Source organism: Sciurus carolinensis, chromosome 8, assembly GCF_902686445.1.
Source record: "Sciurus carolinensis chromosome 8, mSciCar1.2, whole genome shotgun sequence".
Lineage (NCBI taxonomy): Eukaryota > Metazoa > Chordata > Mammalia > Rodentia > Sciuridae > Sciurus > Sciurus carolinensis.
This window is the reverse complement of record NC_062220.1, coordinates 91,753,849-91,777,281: the sequence shown is the minus strand read 5'-3', so window position 1 is coordinate 91,777,281 and position 23,433 is coordinate 91,753,849. Positions and strand designations below refer to the sequence as shown.

At 35.2% G+C, this 23,433-nt stretch overlaps 1 protein-coding gene and 1 non-coding gene across 2 annotated transcripts in view; both read right to left on the bottom strand.

Moving 5' to 3' along the window:
- Bbs9 (Bardet-Biedl syndrome 9) overlaps positions 1–23,433 on the bottom strand; it is a 441,935-nt gene that overhangs the window by 317,002 nt on the left and 101,500 nt on the right.
- Trnaa-ggc (transfer RNA alanine (anticodon GGC)) lies at positions 16,975–17,047 on the bottom strand. The gene has a single exon. It is a non-coding gene; the product is annotated as a tRNA-Ala (tRNA).

The window sequence follows — 23,433 nt, the reverse complement described above, 5'->3', positions numbered from 1 at the left end:
GGAATAAATACGCCTAATAAAAGTAATTGAGGGAAAAAAAAGAAAGAAAACAATAAATTATAGCATTATTATGAGGGTTTTTATTGCTTGTTTCCCCAGCCCAGAGGAAAGAAATTAGAAAAGGGGTAAAGACAATGTCAGCCATGAGCAGTGACAGCTAATGGACTAACAAAAAGGAGAAATTATTACATGGATTTAATATAATTTATTATAACTCAGTCCTTTCCAAAAAGAGTTTTGTGGCAGAGATGCTAACTGCTCTTCCAAATAGCCATTCTTTCCTTGGTTCTAGAACTATGAATTGTCACTAGACACACAGAGATTAAAAAAAAAAAAAAAAAAAGTCTACTCACAGTCCTCTATTACAGACACATCAAAGGACTACACTGTCAATGAGACATGAGCATAGGTCATACGTGCAAGTCTCAGGCATGCCCTTAAAAAGAACCATCTATGCACTCCACTCCCTCTTAGCCTCATGACAGTAAGTCTGGAGCAGCTATCTTGGCCTCAGAGATGAATCCACACATTAAGGAAAACAGAGCCCTCCTAACCAATCCTGGACCACTTTACCTCCAGTTGGTAAAATATGACAGAAATAAACATCTTTTTCATTTAAGTCATCATTCAACTGGGTCTTTTTTTAATTTTTTTTTTATTTTTACAGACTGCATTTTGATTCATTGTACACAAATGGGGTACATCTTTTCATTCCTATGGTTGCAACCAAAGCTCTACTATAGAAAACACCACAAAAACTACCTGAACCCAACAGATTCACCCATCATTGATGCCTCGTAAAATTTGGTTTTGATTGAATCCTGGTACCAAAAAACATCCTGATAAAAGGCATACTGGGACTAGCTAAGAAATTTTAATATGATTCCATGTTAAACAACATTAAGGAATTATGGTTGATTTTCTTAAGTGTGATCCCAATACTATGATCATGTAAGAGAACATTCTTATTGAAAGATGTATGTTGAAGTATCTGTAACTTACTTTCAAATAGTTCACCAAAAAATGTAGTATGTACACTTACAACTATTGACTCTAGGTGCAAAAACATGGATGTCTGTGCTGTTTTTTCTTTTTTATGTTTTATTAGTGTATTCTAGTTTAACATAATAGTGGGGTTCATGGACATACTCATACATGCATATAATATAATTTGCTTCATTTCAGTCCCCATATTCCCTTCCTTTTTCCCTTCCTCTGCTCCCCCTCTTCTGTATTACTGGTCTTCCTTCTAGTTACTTATTTTTTTTTAATTTATTTATTGCAGTACTGGGGATTGAAATCAGTGGTGCTCTACCACTGAGCTACATCCCCAATTCTTTTTTATTTTTTATTTTGATACAGATCACACCAAATTGCCCATGTTGGCCTTGAACTTGCAATCCACCTGCCTCAACCTCCCAAGTAGTTAGGATTACAGGTGTGTGCCATCCACCCAGCTGTTGTTACTTTTCCTAAATACTTTTCACAATAAAAGTGTAAAAAATTGACTGTTTATGTATATATTTTTGTATATGAAACATGTACATGATGACCTTGAGCTATGGAGGAGGATATCACAGTAACCAAAATATACTCTTGACATCTGCATTATTAAAGACTGTGAGTACATTTGTGTACAATGTGTCAAAATGCCTTCTACTGTCATGTATGACTAATTAGAAAAATTTTTTTAAAAAAGACTGTGAGGTCAAAGCATGCAGTTCATGCAAGTAGAAGTACAAATAAAATCTGTGTTTATGCCAGGCATAGTGATGTACATTTGTAATCTCAGCTACTTGGAAGGTTGAGATAGGAAGATTGCAAGTTCAAGGTCAGACTAGGCAACCAAGAAAGACCCTGTTTCAAATTTAAAAAAAAAAATGTTTAAGGTTAGGGTTGTCACTCGGTGGTAGAGTACCTCTGGGTTCAATCTCAAGTACTGAAAAAAGAAAAAAATATGTTCATTTCAATATGTGGTTATCATTGAACCCTGAATTTTCCATCTCTCAAAGACCTTAAAGAAGCAATTCTTTTTTTTTTTTCTTTTAAAATAATCTCTATCAAAAATGGATTTCTGTTTTTTTTTTTTTTTTTTTTTACGTTTACATAGGGTAATGATGTTTATTATATTTTTCCCCTCCCCCCCACCCCTCCCACCCCTCTTTTCCCTCTACACAGTCCTTCTTTCCTTCATTCTTACTGCTCTCCTTAGCCTAACTCTAAACCTAACCCTAAACCTAATGCTAGCCCGTCCCACCCCCCATTATATGTCCTCATCCGCTTATCAGCGAGATCATTCGTCCTTTAGTTTTTTGAGATTGGCTTATCTCACTTAGCATGATATTCTCCAATTTCGACCATTTGCCTACAAATGCCATAATTTTATCATTCTTCATTGCGGAGTAATATTCCATTGTATAAATATGCCACAGTTTCTTTATCCATTCATCAACCGAAGGACATCTAGGTTGGTTCCACAATCTGGCTATGGTGAATTGAGCAGCAATGAACATTGATGTGGCTGTATCTCTGTAGTATGCTGCTTTTAAGTCCTTTGGGTATAGGCCAAGGAGTGGGATAGCTGGGTCAAATGGTGTTTCCATTCCAAGCTTTCTGAGGAATCTCCACACTGCTTTCCAGAGTGGTTGCACTAATTTGCAACCCCACCAGCAATGTATGAGTGTTCCTTTTTCCCCACATCCTCGCCAACACCTATTGTTGCTTGTATTCTTGATAATCGCCATTCTAATTGGGGTGAGATGAAATCTTAGGGTAGTTTTGATTTGCATTTCCCTTATTACTAGGGATGTTGAACATTTTTTCATATATCTGGTGATTACTTGTACATCTTCTTCTGTGAAGTGTCTGTTCATTTCCTTAGCCCATTTGTTGATTGGATTATTTGTATTCTTCGTGTAGAGTTTTTTGAGTTCTTTATAGATTCTGGAAATTAGCGCTCTATCTGAGGTATGGTTGGCAAAGATATTCTCCCACTCTGTAGGCTCTCTCTTCACATTTCTGATAGTTTCCTTTGCTGACAGAAAGCTTTTTAGTTTGAATCTATCCCAGTTGTTTATTCTTGCTTTTATTTCTTGTGCTATGGGAGTCCTGTTAAGGAAATCTGATCCTGAGCCAACAAGTTGAAGATTTGGACCTACTTTTTCTTCTATAAGATGCAGGGTCTCTGGTCTGATTCCGAGGTCCTTGATCCATTTTGAGTTGAGTTTTGTGTAGGGTGAGAGATAGGGGTTTAGTTTCATTCTATTGCATATAGTTTTCCAGTTTTCCCAGCACCATTTGTTGAAGAGGCTATCTTTTCTCCATTGCATATTGTTGGAACCTTTGTCTAGTATGAGAAAATTGTATTTATTTGGGTTTGTGTCCATGTCCTCTATTCTGTACCATTGATCTACCTGTCTATTTTGGTACCAATACCATGCCGTTTTTGTTACTATTGCTTTGTAGTAGAGTTGAAGATCTGGTATTGCGATACCCCCTGCTTCACTCTTGCTACTGAGGATTGCTTTAGCTATTCTAGGTTTTTTATTCTTCCAGATGAATTTCATAATTGCTTGCTCTATTTCTGCGAGGTACATCATTGGGATTTTAATTGGAATTGCATTGAATCTGTATAGAACTTTAGGTAGTATAGCCATTTTGATGATATTAATTCTGCCTATCCAGGAACATGGGAGATCTTTCCATCTTCTAAGGTTTTCTTGAATTTCTTTCTTTAGTGTTCTGTAGTTCTCATTGTAGAGGTCTTTCACCTCTTTTGTGAGATTGATTCCCAAGTATTTTATTTTCTTCGATGCTATTGTGAATGGGGTAGTTTTCCTAATTTCTCTTTCTGAAGATTCATCACTTATGTATAAAAATGCATTGGATTTATGAGCATTGATCTTGTAACCTGCTACTTTACTGAATTCACTTATGAGTTCTAAAAGTTTTAAAGAAGCAATTCTTAAGATATGGCCCCCAAACTAGCAGCGTCAGCATCATCTAGAAACTTCTCAGAAATGTAAATTCTAGTATCCAAATCTAAACCTACCAAATCAGAAACTCCAGTGGTGGGGCATAGCAGCAAGCAAGAGAGACTATTCAGATGCATGCTAAAGTTTTACAACCTTAGCATAATAGGGAAGGAGAAAAAAAAAAAAAAAGCAGAGCTTGAAGAAAACCTGAACCCCAAAGAAACTTGGCACCCTTGACCCCCATGAACATGTATGACATCAGAGGCTAATTTCCTGAAACCCTGGCTTATTATTTTCTATCCACATCATAATGTTGCATGCTTCCTTACTTTTGTTTCTGTTATTCCTTTCTCAAAAAAAAAAAAAAAAAAAAAAAAAAAAAAAAACCAACTTTTACTTTTCTTCCCCTGGTTTACTGAACATCTGCTAGCTCCTCCTAGTCATCCATTCTCCTCTCCTCCCACACTCACCTTGACAGGAGACTGACTAAGCTTGAGGTTAGGCCCTGACTTATGCAAACTAGTTAGGATCTCACTAGTCACAGTGGTTGGGTCAGAGATGGGTATAATTTATACTCAATGAAAGAAAACAAATCCCTAAATTAAACTGAAACTACAGAAAAAATTTCTCTCCCTGGAGAGTAATGCATGAGGAGGATAAGGTCTGTAATCACAGAGGCCATTTGGCTTTCTAAGGGCACAGTTAAGAGAGAGCCACAGAAGGCATCATTTGAGTCAGTGCATCAAGGCTAACCTGGAGCCAAACCTACCTCTGAACTTTCAAGCAATAAATTCCCACTATGTTGGAGCCACTTTGAATTGAGTTTCTGACTCTGAATGTATCGACCTATTTTTCCTCTGAGAGACATCACAGGTTGCAGCTCATCTCCTCCTATAAGATCTCTTTCCCCTTCAATCACCCTGTGTCTGTGATCCCACAAAGCCCCATCCTACCACCATCTGAGAACAAATCATCTACTGAAATGATCTGTTTTTGTGTCTCTCGTTAACACTAGACTAAACTCAAAGGCAGAAACCCTGTCTTACTCATCTTTCTAATTCCAGCAGCTATAAAATGCCTGGCACATAAGAGATACATTAGTAAATGTTTGTTGAGCTGAATTAAGCTAGGCAAAATAATTTATACATCTGCAGTTTAAACTGGCTGAGATTTTACTCTATGTGTTACACACAATGAATTTGAAGTATGTGGAAAATGCTCTATTTGTTACGATCTTGACTACTAATGTTTAGAAAAATGTAGGAATCAATCCAAAATATTACTCAAAAATAAATAAATAAATCCTTCAAATCACTATTTTGAAACCACTTCAGAACACATACCAAAGGTTCCTCTTACAGATAATGAAAATAGAAAGAACAGTTCAGAAAAGTCATGAAAGTTTTGAAGGTCTGATAGAACAGAGCCAACAGGAAACCTTCATAAAAGCAATGAGATTTTAGGAGATATTTCAGTGACCTAGCCACGAACCATATTCAAGGAGTCCTTACCACATGCTTGATATCATATTGGGACCTGTAAGAAATTCAGGAAAACATCAAGAGTAATGACTACTGCCATATATTGAGCACATGTTATAATCTGGCCTTGAGCTAAACATTTAACCATTATATTTGCTATAATCTTCAATAACTCTAAAAATTAGATAATAGCCCCATTTTATACATGAAAAGACTTCCTTAACATGACTTCCAAAGCACAAGAAATAAAAGCAGGAATCAATAAATGGGATAGATTCAAACTAAAAAGTTTTTTCTCAGCAAACAAAGGAAACAATCAACAATGTGAAGAAAGAGCCTACAGAGTGGAAGAAAATCTTTACCACACATATTTCAGATACAGCACTAATCCCCAGAATTTATAAAGGACTCAAAAAACTTTACATCAAGAATACAAATAGCCCAATCAACAAATGGGCTAAGGAAATGAGCAGACACTTCACAGAAGAAGATCTACAAGTAATAAGAGAAATGCAAATCAAAATTACCCTAAGATTCCATCTCACCCCAATTAGAATGGTTATCAACAAGAATACAAGCAACAACAGGTATTGGTGAGGATGTGGGGAGAAAGGTAAACTCATACATTGCTGGTGGGGTTGTAAATTGATGCAGCCACTCTGGAAAGCAGTATGGAGATTCCTTAGAAAACCTGGAATGGAACCACCATTTGACCCAGTTATCCTACTCCTTGGCCTATACCCAAAGGACTTAAAATCAGTATACTATAGTGACACAGCCACATCAATGTTTATAGCTGCTCAATTCCCAATAGCTATATTATGGAACCAACCTAGATTCCCTTCAACAGATGAATGAATAAAGAAACTGTGGCATATATACACAATGGAATATTATTCAGCCACGAAATATAAAATTATGGCATTTGCAGGTAAGTGTATGGAGTTGGAGAATATCATGCTACGTGAAATAAGCCAATTCCAAAAAAACAAAGGCAAAATGATTTCTCTGATAAGTGGATGATGATACATAACAGGGTGGGGGGAGGCAAGAATGGAGGAAGGATGGATTATATAGAGGAAAATGAGAGATAGGGAGGGGCAAGGGGAAGGAAAGATAATAGAATGAGACAAACATCACTATCCTATGTACATATATGATTACACAAATGGTGTGACTCTTCTTCGTGTACAACCAGAGAAATGAAAGTTGTACCCCATTTGTGTACAGTGAATCAAAATAATTTAAAAATTTAAAAATAAAAAAAGACTAAAACTTCAAATTGTGTAAGAACAAAGAATTAGAAAGTGACAGACTAGCATTCCAGTAAGGATCTATCTAGCTCTATTACATATCACTGAATCACTGAAAGGCAAAATTTCCATCCGTTTTTTAAAATCACACATAATAATATATAAAATCTAAATGCTATTTTATAGACTAAATGCTACAGAAAATCAGTGCTTCATTACAGTGAACTTCCTGAAAAAGGTTTCATGATAAGGGTAGAATGAATTGTGGACTGCAGAGGACAGACAAAGGGAATGGGGGTCAAAGATAAAAGTACAAGAAGGTCAGGTGCAGTAGCACATTCCTGTAATCCCAGTGGCTCAGGAGGCTGAGGCAGGAGGATTGAGAGGTCGAAGCCAGTCTCAGCAATTTATCCAGGCACTTGGCAACTGGCGAGACCCTGTCTCTAATAAGATATTTTTTAGAAAGGGCTAGGGGTGTGGCTCAGTGGTTAAGCACCCCTAGGTTCAATCCTCGGTACCAAAAAAAAAAAAAAAAAAAAGAGGACAAGAAATTTCTGGGAGAGAAAAGGAACACATTATAAGAACATGCAGTCAGTTAGACTTCATCCACAGTATAATAAATCAAGTTTTATCAACGGGGCATGAAAGATAAAAGCAACAGATCTAAAAAGATGACAATATCTTAATGATGCTTCCTCAAAAAATATGCTTACCCTATTCAGAACAAAATATTTTTGAAGTGGAAATAATTATGAAGGTTAAAGATTTCATAAGAACTCAGACATTTGTTCCATTAATCTTGAGCAGAGAGAAAAAAATAACTTGTGATTTGAAATAGTATTTGTAAGATCTAAGAACAAACTTAGAAAGGACCATTTTGAAATGATTTTGGAAATTAGTATTTATTTTCAAAAATGAAACTTTTTGTGCCTGTGGGGATGGATAATGGAAGCTGGAAAGTCCCATTATGGCAGCCTCATGAAATGAGTATTTATTAAATAGCATACTCATTTCCTGGTTTTAAAATATCATGTAGTCAATCAAAGCTTTAACATGATACATAAACCAATAATCAATTGCTCGCTAAAATTACTGCTAGATTAACAGTTTTCTCTAATAAATTGTATAGACTATTCACTAAAATGGTATGTAGAAAGGTGTGTGTATGGGTGGGTCCCCAGTCCAGAAGCTATTTCTACCATGTAGGGCCCAGAGCATTTTCTATAATTCAATATTATGGCAATGAGAGCCCCATAGGGGGCACTCCTGAATGACATTTCCTCATTTCTCTGTACCCTTTCTCTTCCTGTGGAATCTATGCAGCAGAGCAAGTGGAATGGCAAATGTGGAAGAAGAATACCATTACTCAGCATGCTACATGTCTTCTGAATCTATGCTCATATTTCTTTGGTACAATGAGTAAAAATACAAGAAAAAAATGCAAACGTGACCTGTGGTCAAGCATATATTGTAGTGCAGCATGCAGCTGTCAAAAATACTTGGTCTTTCTCCAAGTCTGAAAAACATGAAAAACAGCTGTACAGGTAGTCAAAAATGCAGACAGGAAACATCAAGAGACTGATACATAGGAACAGAAGAGTCCAAAAGTCTGTAGAACTTCCGTTCTTTTTATGCATAGCATGGAAAAAATTTTTGTTGTTGTTGTTACAGAAAAACTGAAACACTAACTCATTAATCTTTAGTGCAAGCCTAACTCAAAAATGATACAACATGTTGGCTATGAGCAAACACATAAAAATGTTCGGAGTAGGATTCCAGTAGATAATGCCTTAAAAACAACTAGTAGGTGGATTTCTACAACTTGCAGGGCTATAAATTTGCCATTATGTATCAGTTTTATACTTTTCATTTACATTATTATACAAATAAAACTACTACCTTTTTTTGAGATACACACTACTCTCTGGCTATGCTTAATCATAAGTAGTAATTTGAATTAAAAAATAGCTAGCTTCTGTCTTATTACTCTTTCAAGTTTCTTGTTTGAACATTTTAAAAGTAATTTGTGCATAATAATAATTCAATATCCAATTAGATTCTATGTTTAAAAGTGTAGGACAAAAATAAATAAATTTTAAAACCCAGGAAATCAACAAATAGAATGCATGCATCAAGCTAAATAACTAATATTTTAAATTATGTGCCAGGAAAAATTATACAAATTCTCAACTACTATTCAAGTGTTACCTCAATAAATAACTTCACAAGACTAATTACTTTAAGACTCAAGAAAATAAAAATTGGGTCTACATACTAACTCTTCCTATGAACTTGTCTTCTGACATTTTAATGTGTCTCATTTTAATAGCAAACTTTAATAGCTTTACAAAGACCACTACTGTGTGTTTCACCAAGCTATTTATCACAGTCTTTCCCTCTAAACTGTGAACAAGGTTAATAAAGTATTAAAAAGAAAAGACAAACATTCATTAAATTAGCATTATATGTGATGGATTCAATATGAATGCAATGTTAAAAACCTAAAAGAAGGTCCTAAAAGCTATATTATCACTTGCATCACAAAATATTGGAAGACTTATTTCACTAGATGCAGTAATCATATAAGTTTTAACAACATTCTCCATGCAAAAAATTCTACAAATTTGCAACCCTCAAAAAGTTCAGTGAAAATGAAGAGTCAAACAATTAAATATTACAACCATATAAGAACTGAGACATTAAAATGATTTAAAAGCTATCAGAGTATGATTAACCATGTCTGAAAGAATCAGGAAAAGCTTCAGAACAAAGACAACATGTGGATCTTGCAGGTTAAGAAAGAGTCTGTCAGGCAATCAGAGAAGTAAAAGCAGATGAAGTACCCTGCACAAAGACATGGATTATGAAAGAGCTGATTGGAGCGCATGAGGAGAGAGGGCACTGGGTGGAAGGACATACAGCTGATAAAGATGGCATGCTTATCAACTGATGGCAAAACTTAGGACACTTCTGCTGCACTTTTATTTTAGTATTGGGAGCCCTATCGGTTTCCTCACCTATAACACAGAAGTATGGAGAAAATATTACATGAGGCTGTTATAAGGATTAATAAAATAAAAATACATATTGCCTTAGTACCTGGTAAGCATTCAACAATTGTAATTGTTATTGCTAGACTGACCTAAAAAAACCATGTGAAAAGCTTAAAATTCAAGGAGAAAAATTTCTTCAGAGAAAAAAGGACACATACACACATACAATTAGAAATTCATCCTCTTTGCCAAAACAAGGGGCTTTTAAAACCTTAGTTACTAGAGAAAATCTCTTAGAACTGTCTTAGAAGTCTGTGTGAATCATTGGCTGTTCAAGATGCGTTTCCACCTATTTTAAGTTTACTTTCCTCAAAATAGCAATTTTCCTATCATAACTAATTAAGTAACTGAAGAAGTATATTGTGAATGTGCCAGAAACCTATCTGGGAGTAGGGGATGAGCTGTCTGGTAGTGTCACCCTCACTACCAGAACACACATTCATTTATTCATTCATTCATTCATTCTCTCTCTCCTCCCTCTCCCCTTTTCTCTTTCTAATACTGATTTTTTAATTTTTTTGCAGAATCACTCCCCATATAATACATGAAACACAAGACAGATGATATTATACAGAAAAGGCCATGTACTTAGCATTCCTTTCTTCACCCTCTTCCAAAAGAAAAATTCTTAAGGGGTGAGTATAATACTGGGGAAATTAAAAAAAAAAAAAATAACAAGTTTCAAAGTGAGATAAATTTCTCAAGGTAATAACCAATCACAATAACACATCTAGAGAATACTTCCAAAATTAAACAACAGAAAATGTTAAAAGTACCTCTTCACAGCTAGGGATATAGCTCAGTGATAGAGTGCCTAGCAAGCATGAAGCCCCGGGTTCAAAGTCCAGTACAAAAAAAAACACTTCGTTTTGTGCAGTATATTCCTTGTTTGCAATAATATCAGTCCCTTAAAGCAGTAACTTTAAAAGCTAAATGTTTGCTGTCTATATAGTTAACCTTCTTAATCTTAAAATCACTAGCATTATCAAAAGAAAAATCTGTAATTTGTACTGAACTCACTAAGATCAATTAAAGTTGAAGGAAAAAAAAAAAATAACAATTATAGCCAGGAAATTCCTGATCTAAATTCATATAATTTCAAAAGGTAAATCAAAATGAATTGTGGACAATGAAAAGAACTCTAAATTTCCTGAATTGTCAATTCCTGTCACAGAGTTCAATGTGCCATTTAACCACTATCTAGTCTATTAAATTTATCTGGTTTCTTCTAAAGCAAGCAGTTAAAATACTATATCTTTAATAAAAGTCATAAGGACAAATATACCAAAATAATCATCTACACACACACATCCAACTGTGTTATCAATCCACTCAAAACCTTTTTTGAAGTACTCTAGTATCTCCAAGGTTAAATGCCAGTTCATAAACAAGACATTCAAAGAACTGCTTGGTTTGAGTCCTTCCTGCCATCCAGTCCCACCAGGCAAACACTCCACGTAAAAGAACCCTGCCCTAAGTGCCTTTATACCTTTTCTCGTCTAGTTCACATTTCCCTCAGATTCCATTCTCCCATCTCAACTTCACAAAATTCTTCCAGACATCCTCAGCTCCCAAGATAGAACACCACCACTTCCAGGAAGCCTTTTCCAATTGCTCTCTCCATTTGTTCTTTCATAGTATAGTTTGCAAAACTCCCTCTTAGTACTGACAAAATTTTTCCCAATGATCTAGCTAAACTGGACACAACTTTCTCCCCTCCCTTGCTACCAGAAATGTAGCATAAAATTCTCGAAGATAAAGCTATTTGAATTTCATTGTCTGGCCCACAATATTGAGCATAGTCCCTTATTGGTGCTCTAAAAATAATTGTTCAATTACACTTATCTCTTATCAAAGTAAGAAACCATATCACACTGCAGTACTAGATACCAGAATGCCAATGAGTATCAAGACAATCACAATGTTCAATAATATATCACCATAATCACAGGAAAGCCCCTTAAATCCTGACACTATGTTTTATTCATCATGCTCACTCCCACCATTACCAATGGACTCTAGTACATAGTAGGATTCAAAAAGTTTTTGGGATACAATTAAACCCTATCTCTCATCCTGCACAAAACTCAACTCAAAATGGATCAAGGACCTAAAAAATTAGCCCAGACAGAAGAAAAAGTAGGCCCAAATCTTCATCATGTTGGCTTAGGAACAGAGTTCCTTAACAAGATTCCCAAAATGCAAGAAGTAAAATCAAGAATTAATAGGGCCAGAGTTGTGGCTCAGTGGTAGAGTACTTGCCTGGCATGTGCAAGGTCCTGGGTTTGATACTCAGCACCACATATAAATAAATAAAATAAAAGACCCATTGACAACTAAAAAGTTTTTGGAAGAAAAAAGAATCAATAAATGGGATAGATTCAAACTAAAAACCCTTTCTCAGCAAAGGAAACAATCAATAACATGAAGAGAGAACCTACAGAGTGGGAGAAAATCTACCACGCACATTTCAAATACAGCACTAATCTCTAGAATTAATAAAGGACTCAAAAAACTTAACACCAAAAATACAAATAACCTAATCAATAAATGGGCAAAGGAACTGAACAGATACTTCACAGAAGACAGAAAACAGATTAACAAATAAATGAAAAAATATTCAACATCTCTAGTAATTAGAGAAATGCAAATCAAAACTAAGATTTCATCTTACTCCAGTCACAATGGCAATTATCAAGAATACAAGCAACAATAAGTGTTGGCAAGGATGTGGGAGGAAAGGTACACTCATACATTACTGGTGGGACTGAAAATTGGTGCAACCCCTCTGGAAAGTAGTATGGAGATTCGTTAGAAAACTTGGAAGGGAACTACCATTTGACCCAGCTATCCCACTCCTGGGTCTACACCCAAAGGACTTAAAATCAGCATATGTAGTCACATCAATGTTTACAGCAGCTCAATTCACAATAGCTAAATTGTGAACCAACCTAGATGCCCTTCAATAAATGAATGGATAAATAAACTGTGGTATATATATATAATGGAATATTACTCAGCCTTAAAGAAAAATATAATTCTGGCATTTGCAGGTAAATGGATGGAGTTGGAGAATATCATGCTGAGGGAGATAAGTCAATCCCCCCAAAACCAAAGGCCAAATGTTTTCTCTGATAAGTAGATGCTGATACATAATGGCTGGTGGGGGTGGAATAAGGGAAGAATGGAGGAAGTTGGATTGTGCAGAGGGGAATGAGGGGAGGGGCAGTGGGGGAAAGATGGTGGAATGAGACAGACACCATTACCATATATGCATATATATTCATATATATATGATCGCACAAATAGTATGACTCTACATCATGTACAACCAGAGAAATGAAAAGTTGTACTCCATTTGTGTACAATGAATTGAAATGCATTCTGCTGCCATATATAACTAAACAGAACAAATAATAAAAAACAACCTGTTGGGGTTTTGGGATGGCTCAGTTTGCCTAGCATGCCCAAGGTCCTGGGCTCAAACCCCAGTACCAAAGAAAGAAAGAGAGAGCCTCATACAAGAAAATAAAGGAAGGTTAGGGGAGGACTCTGGGAAATCATTCAATCACAAAGAATGAATTGTGGAACCCCAAATGGACATCAAGGAGTAGAATGATCCTTTGATCCATTCATATTTCATAGAACTCTGACTTTAAAATATACTCAAATTAAACCTTAAAGTTTTAGTAATTGTTAGAGCATAGGTACAAAGTTTTCTTCTGGTCAATACAAAATAGGAGATTATTGCCAGAAGACAAAGTACCAGATAAAGGGCATTATTTAGGATACTCTCTGAATGTTCCCTGTTCCCAGAGCAGAATGGTGTATTTTAAAAGGAAAATCTAAGCAAATATGGGGAAGTACCATATGTAGAAAGGGTGAATACAGCAAAGATTTTGAATGAGAAAGGCAAGATCATAACACCTTGAATCCTAATTTCTAAATATGTCACCTTGGTGGTTTAACTTCATTTAGTTTGTGTTTCCAATGCAAAATAAACCTTATTACAAACTCTACACCCTATGTGGTTACTGTGAAAACTAATAGAGGGACTATAAATTAACTACCCAGAACAGTACCTGGAAGGTGGTAGAGATATATGCCATCTTAATCCTAAACTTAGCAACCCTTAACAAAAAGAACCAAACAACTTCCTTTAGCACTTATCTGTATCTTAGATATAAGATAATTTAGTCATTCAGTCTCACTAAGGTATTAAAGGATAGAAACGATTTCAGAAGAAAATAAGGCCAAAGGTGACCAAGAAGCTAGAAATTGGTTCAGTCCAATAATTTCCATCTTACTTGTTAAAGCACTGACTCCCAGGCTCTTAAATTTCATGGTCCTGTAAAATTTCAGCAACTACATTTATCATAACATTGTCAACCTCAGGAACTGCCCAAATAGGAATTTTTTTTTTCAAGAGAACAGGCTATCATCACCAACAAAACAATACAAATAAATATGAAGTTAAAAAGAAAAAAGTCAGCAAAATGTTAGCACAAATACAGCTTTTTTTTTTAAAGACAGGGTCTCTATGTTACTCCTAGGCTGGAGGATTCTCCTGCCTCAGCCTCCTACCTATGCCACCATGCCCAGCCTAAGTACAGACTTTCAACTGAACAAATGTAAAAATGTAAAAAAATGTAAAAATGCAAAAAATTCACTACATTAACTTTTTTTTCATTACCTTAAGACCATTCAAAACTTTCACGGGGGATAGCATTTGAGAACAACTATCATATTGCAGCACTAACCAGTTTTAAAGAACTCCACACCAGCACTTGAGAACTATTATTATAAAGAAGTCAGAAAATAAGGACGATTTTTTTTTCCTTTCCAGGAGCAAAGGACAAACTGGCTCCAAATCTTATTCAAGCCTAAGTAAGATAACAAGCATTTTTGTATAAATATGCTGGCTCTTAACAAATACCAGTGTCAAACTTCTGGAATCAAAAAGTGAGGCAAAGGCTCCCTCTGCTGACAAGTAGACAAAGAAATCCTAACAAGCAGCAATTTTTTTTTTCTTTCTTTCTTTCTTTCTTTCTTTCTTTCTTTCTTTCTTTCTTTCTTTCTTTCTCTTTCTTTCTTTCTTTCTTTTCTCTCTCTCTCTCTCTCTCTCTCTCTCTCTCTCTCTCTCTCTCTCTCTCTTTCTCTTTCTTTCTCTCTCTCTCTCTTTCTCTTTCTCTTTCTTTCTTTCTTTCTTTTTTGATACCAGGGATTGAATCCAGGGGCACTTAACAACTGAGCCACATCCCCAGCCATTTTTTTTTATTTAGGGACAGAATCTTGCTAAGTTGCTTAGGGTCTCACTACGTTGCTGAGACTGGATTTGAATTTGTGATCCTCCTGCTTCAGCCTCCCAAGCCATTGGGATTGTAGGCATGTGCTGCCACACCCAGCCAACAACTGACTTTAAAAGTCTTTCCAATACTGACTGGGTACTACACGTGCTTTTACTATTCTCTACCAAAGACTTTTTGATGCTTTAAAACACTAGAATATTGTTGCATCAGATATGAATGTGAAAGACATATTTAACTAGGTAATGCTCCTTACAAATTCCCGTGAATGTTGGGTGCAGTGGTGCATGCCTGTAATCCCAACTACTAGGGAAGCTGAGGCAGGATGATTCCAAGTTCAAGGGCAGCCTCAGCAACTTAGCAAGATCCACTGCAAAATAAAAAATAAAAAAGACCACGTTCACTCCCCAAAACCAAAAGAAAAAAGAACCAATGAATCTTTCTAAACCAGTTTTCAAATTCATTGGTTCCTGCTCTAAGCTGCAAAGTTTCACCAAGTTATGATGTCCATGCAGAGAAATTAAACAAGGAAGGTTAAAGAATTGTGGAAGATTTTAAGAGGTTATGAGGAACAAAGGCAGGAATTTCTGAATGCAATGACACCCTTATCTCACAGAAGGCCAATGAAATTAATAGAACCCTAACAATACTTGTTTAACAAGTACTGGCCCACACATTAACAACACACTTAAGCCTAGCAACTATTCAGTAAATTGGGAAGGTCAAGAACTATTGTCCTCATTTGACTGTGAAGTGAACTGAACCTCAGGAAAGTTCTATGATTTCGTAAGAGACTCAAAGTTGGTTAAGTAGCAGGGCCAGACCTCACCATTCTATCCTCTAATCTTCATACTGCTTGTCCAACTTAATGCTATGCATACAACAGGCACATTATGAAATCCTTTTCTGATTCCAAATTTAATGTGGCCATCATCACAACTGTACTTTTATGCTTATAAGAAACATGGGATCTAAATACTAAATGTTAAATATTTCAGTTGAACAGATAAAACTTGATAAAATTGCTCACTGAATTCTTTATAAATTGCTTGCAAAGATAACAAAATTAAACTGTAAAATAAATAAAGGAGAAAAATAACAGATAATGCCAATTCTCCCATTAAAATGCCAGAATAAAATGTTTGTTCAAAGCAGCCTTTTAAAGTATATCAATAGACTGCCAGAAAAAAGAAAATTCAGAAACCAACAACTAAGTGAAAGTAAAACCTACAAAGGTAAACAGCCTTTGAGACATTTTCCTAAACCAGATGACCTTAAGGTTTTTTTTATGGTCTCAAGTGACATACAGAAAGGAAGAAAATAAGGGGAGAACACCCTATGTAGGAATCTAATAGAGTCTTACATTGTCTTCATTCCACAGTATAAAGCTAAGGCCACAAAGAACTCTACCCCTAATGTAAGGAGAATTCAGAAACAGTTGCCCAAAATAAAGTGCAATCTCAAAACTTGGAACAAGATGAAGGAAAAAAAAAATCTCTCCTAAGAATTCATAAACTTCAACCTGATCTTCATATGAATTTGCAGACCAAATTCATTTCACTGGATGGTCCAAGAAATCTGTCTGTGAATTTAGTATAAAGTAACCCTGAATTGAAAATACCACAGTCACCTAACAAAAGAAAACTCAAATCTTTGAAGGAATACACCCATCATTCCCATGGATAAATTTCCAAAACATATGACTTCACAGTCAAAATCACAATATACAAAAGACAACAAAATAAGAGCAGAATTATAACTGCAAAGACATCATATGCTGAAATTTACAGAGAATATAAAAATACTAAATTTTCTGTGTTTCAGAAAATAAAAGCAGTTATTAAAATTATGGTCATTTTATTATCAATGATCAAGCGGAATTTTTTTTTTTTTTTTTTTTTTTTTTTTGGTAGTGCTGGGGATTGAATCCAGGGCCTTGTGCTTGCCAGGCCAGCACTCTACCAACTGAGCTACATCACCAGCCCAACCAGACTTCTTTAAAAGAACAAAAAACTGAAAAATAAAAGATGTAATAGAACTGACAAAGTTAACAAAAGTTCAAGAGGAATTTTAATAGAAATGTATGTCTAAATAGCAGGGGTTTAGAAAACAGAAAAATAAACCTAAAGAAATAATACAGAAAGTATCAGTAACAGAAATGAAAACATGAAGTTAAGTAAGGTGAACTAAACCTATATCTAGTTGGGATTTCTTAATAAGGAGAATATAGAAGAGGCAATATTCAAAGAAATAATGACTGAGAATTATCTATCCTAAAATCCAATTTTAAGCCCAATAAATCCCAAGTAGGAGAAGTAAAAATAAATTCTCCCTACATATCTGATAAGAAACTGCTGAACACCAAAAACACAGACTCTCATAAAAGCAAACAAAAAAGACATTATCTAACAAAAGATATACTAATGGGTTGGGGATATAGCTCAGTTGGTAGGGTATTTACCTTCCAAGCACAAGGCCCTGGGTTTAATCCCCAGCACCACAAAAAGATGTACTAAAAGCTGACTTCCTTATATCAATGGAAATAGGAATAGAAGATGATACTAATTTTTGTGTACTAAGAAAAATAACTGTTAACATGGCATTACATATCCATACTTCATCACACTCTACTCACCCCCAAATTTTAATGTAATAAAACAAATATTGTATTCACAATAATGACCAAAGCAATTAAGTTCCTAGCATACTGACCCTAACTCAGGACTGGGAATTGAACCCAGGGCCTCACACGTCAGGTAAGCACTCTACCATTGAGCCACACCCCCAGGTCAAATCTTAAATTAACTTCCTTCGGAAAGCTAACGTGAGACTAAATTAAGCAATATCACCCTTGGATATACTCTTATTATTATAATATCTTTTCCTTCATAATATAGTTATAACTTTACACCTATTGCTATCAATGTAACAATTATCTAATGTTTATCTCTGTCCCCAAACATAAGGTGGCCTTAGGCCTCTATTTTTGGCTCACCATTGTATCCATACTCTATCAGCATGCCTGGCACATAAATAGCAGAAAGGAGGGAAGAAGGAAGGGACCAAAAGAGACAGGGATATATTAAAAAAAAAAAAAAAAAAACTCACACAGGTAAAAAGTAAAAATTTTACCAAAAGACATAAAAGGACATCTAAATAGACAAAAAAAAAATAATAATCTACAGCCATAATGAAATGCTATTATGGTCTGGATATAGACTGTCTCTAAAGGCTCATGTGTTGAAGACTTGGTCCCCCATTGCTTTACTTAGATTTTTCATCACAGTGACCAAAATACCCAACAAAGCAACTTAGAGGAAGAAAAGATTATTTGGGGCTCATGGTTTCAGAGGTCTCAATTATAGATGGCTCTGGGCCTAAGGTGAGGCAGCACATTACAGGGGTGGAGCCAGAGGAGGAAAGTTGCTCAGTTCATGATCATGAGGCAGAGAGAGAAGGGGGGAGAGTACAGTGATCCACCCAGTTGATCCATTCAAACTAGGATGGGCTGATCAGGTTATAGCTCTAATCATTTTAACTCTGAACATTCCTGTCTTAACAGGAATCTGGGAAAACACCTCATATCCAAACGGTAACAACTGCTCAGAGGTGAGGCTTTGGGGAATTGAGTGGATCATGGAGTTCTGATCTCATCAACCCATCACTAATGGATTCATGATTTGATATCATTATTGGGAGGTAATGGAAACTGTAGAAGGTGGGACCTAGTTGAAGGGAGTTTCTTTCAACATATCTTATCCTGTGTGTGTGTGTGTGTGTGTGTGTGTGTGTGTGTGTGTCCCTTCCTCTCTCCTTTCAGCAACCATGAGGTAAGCAGCTCCGGTCCACTTTGCCCTTCTACTATGACCAACCACCTCAGGCTCAGAAACAATGGAGCCATCCAACTATGGACTGAAACCTCTGAAACCATGAGCCAAAATATAGCTTTCCTCCCATAAGATTGTTTATCTAAGGTATTTTATCACAGTCACGAAAAGCTGATTAATACAAATGTCAAACAAAATTCTAAGATGACTGTTGCTCACATAACTCAAATATTTTTTAAACTTCAGGGTAAAGTGGAAAAGAGCAAGAATAACCAAAAACAATTTTTTTAAAAGAAGAACAATGAAGAATGATTAGTCTTCCCACAAAAAAAAAATATACTGCACATTTTTTTAAATATGATTTAGCACTCTTTATATAAATATCTTATTTATATACAAACAAATCAAGGAAATGAGTAGAGTATAAGACCACATCAATGACTATGGGAATTTAGCACATGAGAAAAGAATATTCATAAATGGTGGTTAAACAATTATGGATATATATTTGGGAAAAAATAAAATCAAGAGGCCTATATACCCTAAATTAAATTTAAGAAAGTTTAAGAAAAGATATGAAAATATCTTAGAATATAAGAGTAGGAAAGGTCTTAATAGGGATAATTTAAGATCAGATGCCACAGCAAAAGATTAAAATATTTAACATCATAAAAAATAACACATATTACAACTCAGCAAATGAAAGTAAAAGTTAAAAAGACAACCTACCACATACCGGATGAGTTTCCAAAGACAGATTACTTAATCTTGCCAAACATACATTGTCTCATGCCTACAATGACAATAATGACTTACTGTAACGGTTTGCATATGAAATGTCCACCAAAGACTCATGTGTTGAAGTCTTGATCTCCAGTGCAGTGATGATCAGAGGTGGAGTTTTTAGGAAATGATTGGATCATGAAGGCTTCTGAACCTTTATTAAATGATACTACCTGATGTTGGCACAGATATTACACATAGCTGATGAAAGAGTAAATTGGGCTGATCTCTCTACCAAAAAACACTTTAAAATATGTATCAAAAAAATTTTAGAGCTAATCATGGTGACACATGCCTACAAACCTAACTACTCAGGAGGCTGAGGCAGGAGGATCACAAATCCAAGGTCAGCCTCAGCAACTAAGACCCTCTCTCAAAATAAAAAATTAAAAGGCCACAGGGTGTAGCTCAGTAGTTGTGTCCCCCTGAGTTCAATCCCCAGTACAGAGAGGGAGGGAATGAACTAGATTAAAGTGGTAATCCTAAAGAGAGAAATCTCTTGCACTCAGTTTATTTGATCAAGATTTCTGCAAGCTTCTAGAATCTTCCCATAATTCCCTCTAATATTTAACCCCTATCTCTCACCCTGTACAAAACTTGAAGTGGATCAAGTGCCTAGCATTAGACCAGAAATCCTGGGCCTCCTAGAAGAAATGTAGGCCCAACTCTCCATCATGTTGGTTTAGGAACTGACTTTCTCAATAAGACTCCGGAAAGCACAAGAAGTAAAATAAAGAATCAATAAGTGAAATGAATTCACACTAAAATCCTTCTTTACAGCAAAGAAACAATAACGTGAAGAGAGAGCCTACAGAATGGGAGAAAATCTTTGCCAACTGCACCTCAGAGCATTAATCTCCAAAATATATAAAGAATTCAAAAAACTTAACACCAAAAAAACAAATAACCCAATCAATAAATGGGCTAAGGACCTGAACAAGCACTTCACAGAAGAAATACAAATGGTCAACAAATACATGAAAAAATATTCAACATCTCTAGCAAGTAGAGAAATGCAAATTAAAACTATACTGAGTGCTGGGGAGATAGCTCAGTCAGTAGAGTGCTTGCCTTGCAAACACAAAGCCCTGGGTTTGATCCCCAGCACGGCAAAAAAAAAAAAAAAAAAACCTACACTGAGATTCCATCTTGCTACAGTCAGAAAGGCAATTATCAAGAATACAAGTAACAATAAATGTTGGTTAGGATGTGGGGAAAAAGCTACACTCATACATTGCTGGTGGGACTGCAAATTGGTGCAAGCACTCTGGAAAGCAGTGTGAAGATTCCTCAGGAAACTTGACATGGAACCACCATTTGATCCAGTTACCCACTCCACTTGGTATATGCCCAAATGACTTAAAATCAACAAACAACCACATCAATGTTTATAGCAGCTCAATTCACAAGACTAAGCTAAGGAACCAACATAGGTATCCGTCAATAGATGAATGGATAAAGAAAATGTAATATATATCCATAATAAAATATTACTTAGTCATAAAAAATGACTTTATGACTGTTGCCAGTAAATGTATGGCTCTGAAGATAATCAGGCTACATAAAATAAACCAATCCCAAAAAACCAAAGGCCAAACATTCTCTTCGATATGTGGATGCTAACACACAATAAGTGGGGAGAGAGACAAACAGAGTAGTTCAGTGGAGTAGACAAAGGGGAATGAAGGGAAGGGAGGGGAACGGGAATAGAAAAAACAGTAGAATGAATCAGAACACCTTTCCGATATGAATATACCACCAGTGAAAATCAACATCATATGCAAATGCAAGAATGGAATCCTGGCTAGGGTTGTGGCTCAGTGGTTGAGTGCTTGCCTGCCATGTGTGAGGCACTGGGTTCAATTCTCAACACCACATATAAATAAATAAATAAAGGTTCAAAAAATTTTTTAAAAAAGAATGGGAAACTAATTAGAATAAGTTATACTCCCTGTATGTATAATATGTCAAAATACATTCTACTATCTTGTATATCCAGAAAGAATAAATAAAAAATTAAAAAAGAATTCTGCCAATATCTAGAATGTTTCCACAACTGCCTCTGATCTCCCCATAAGATCAACAAATACAACTGTACTCCTAAGTGATATTAAATGTAAATGCTAAAATACATGCCATGTCAGACCAACGAGATACTCACACTTAAGTTTTACTGTGAGTCTGTTTATTAAAGTAGAGTAAGACAAAGAAAAAAGACACAGTCTACAACTGCAAGTTTTAGAAACAATCTCATAGACTAAATCAATTATGAAATACCCATACATAGAATTCTACATAGCCCATACAAGAAAGTAGTCTGTATATCTGGTCATGAAAAGATGCCTATATAGTAAATGAATTTTGCAATGTACACACTAAATATATAGTGATCCCATTTATGTAAAACAAAACAAAATATGTTTGTAATTGTATTGAATAATGTATGTAAGTGCAAGGTTGCATTCTGCCTTGGGAGAAAAGTGAGATTTCATTGGAAGAAGGAAAAGGGCTTTCAGTTTTTATTTTTTATAAAATAACAATGTATTAATTTTAGGGCTGGGAATGTGGCTCAGTGGTATTGCTTGCCATACATGAGGGTCTAGGTTCAATCCCCAGCACAGAAAAAAAAAAAAAAAAAAAGTATTAGTTTTTTTTTTTTAATAAATGTATAAAGAATCACTAATAAACTGGGCATGGGAACACAAGCTTCTAGTCCTGGCTATTCAGAAGGTTGAGGGGGGAGAACTGCTTGAGCCCAGAAGTTGAAGATAAGCCTTGGGCAACACAGGGAGATCCTATCTCAAAAGGAAAAAAAAAAAAAATTAAAAGAAAAAAAAAAGAAAAACTGATTTATTTTTTTAATTAAAAGCATTAAATATATTAATAGAGGATTGCTTAAATTAATTATGATGTATAGTAGAGTAACAGAAGGAGAATGGGAGGAGAGGTAGAGGACAGGAAGAAAAGGGGGTTGGGGGAAGGAAGAGATCAGGAACTGAAATCAAATTCCATGCATGTATGAGTCTGTCGGGATGAACCCAACTACTATGTATAACTATAAAGTTCTAATAAAAAAAGTTAATTATGATGTATATGTATGCATAAAATGAGGTAAGAGGCAAAGTTAAATTAGACTGGAAAAATAAGTTTTTGTAATAACACTGCATGGTGGGCACAGTAAGTAAAAACATATTGTATATTTCAAAATTACTACAGGAATAGATTTTTAACATTTTCACCACAAAAAAACTAAGGTGGTGAAGTGATAGATATGTTAGTTAGCTTGATTTAATCTTTCTTCAACATATATATAGATTAAAATGTCACATTGTGCCCCATAAATATACACAATTATATTATTTGCCAATTAAAAATTAGTAAACAAATAAAGCAATCCTACTAGCATATGGAATAAATAACACATTTGTAAAAGATGAAGTAGATTTTATGTTTATTGACATGAAAAACAGTCACAATATATTTATAAGGCAAAACCCATTTTGTTTAAAGTATGTATATGGATATAAATGAATATATAAATTCTGAATTAACAATTATAATCATAAAATTTTAAGTGTCCTCTGTTGTAATTATTTTGTATTCATTTAACTGTACTTTCCAACTTATAAATAACATAGTGGTTGTATAGTAATGCCAAATACTTCATAAAGTACTTTCATTACACAAAAAGGGTTCTATATCTAAAATTCATGAATAAATAAATTCTAAGCCAGATTCTAGAAACACAAAGTGAAA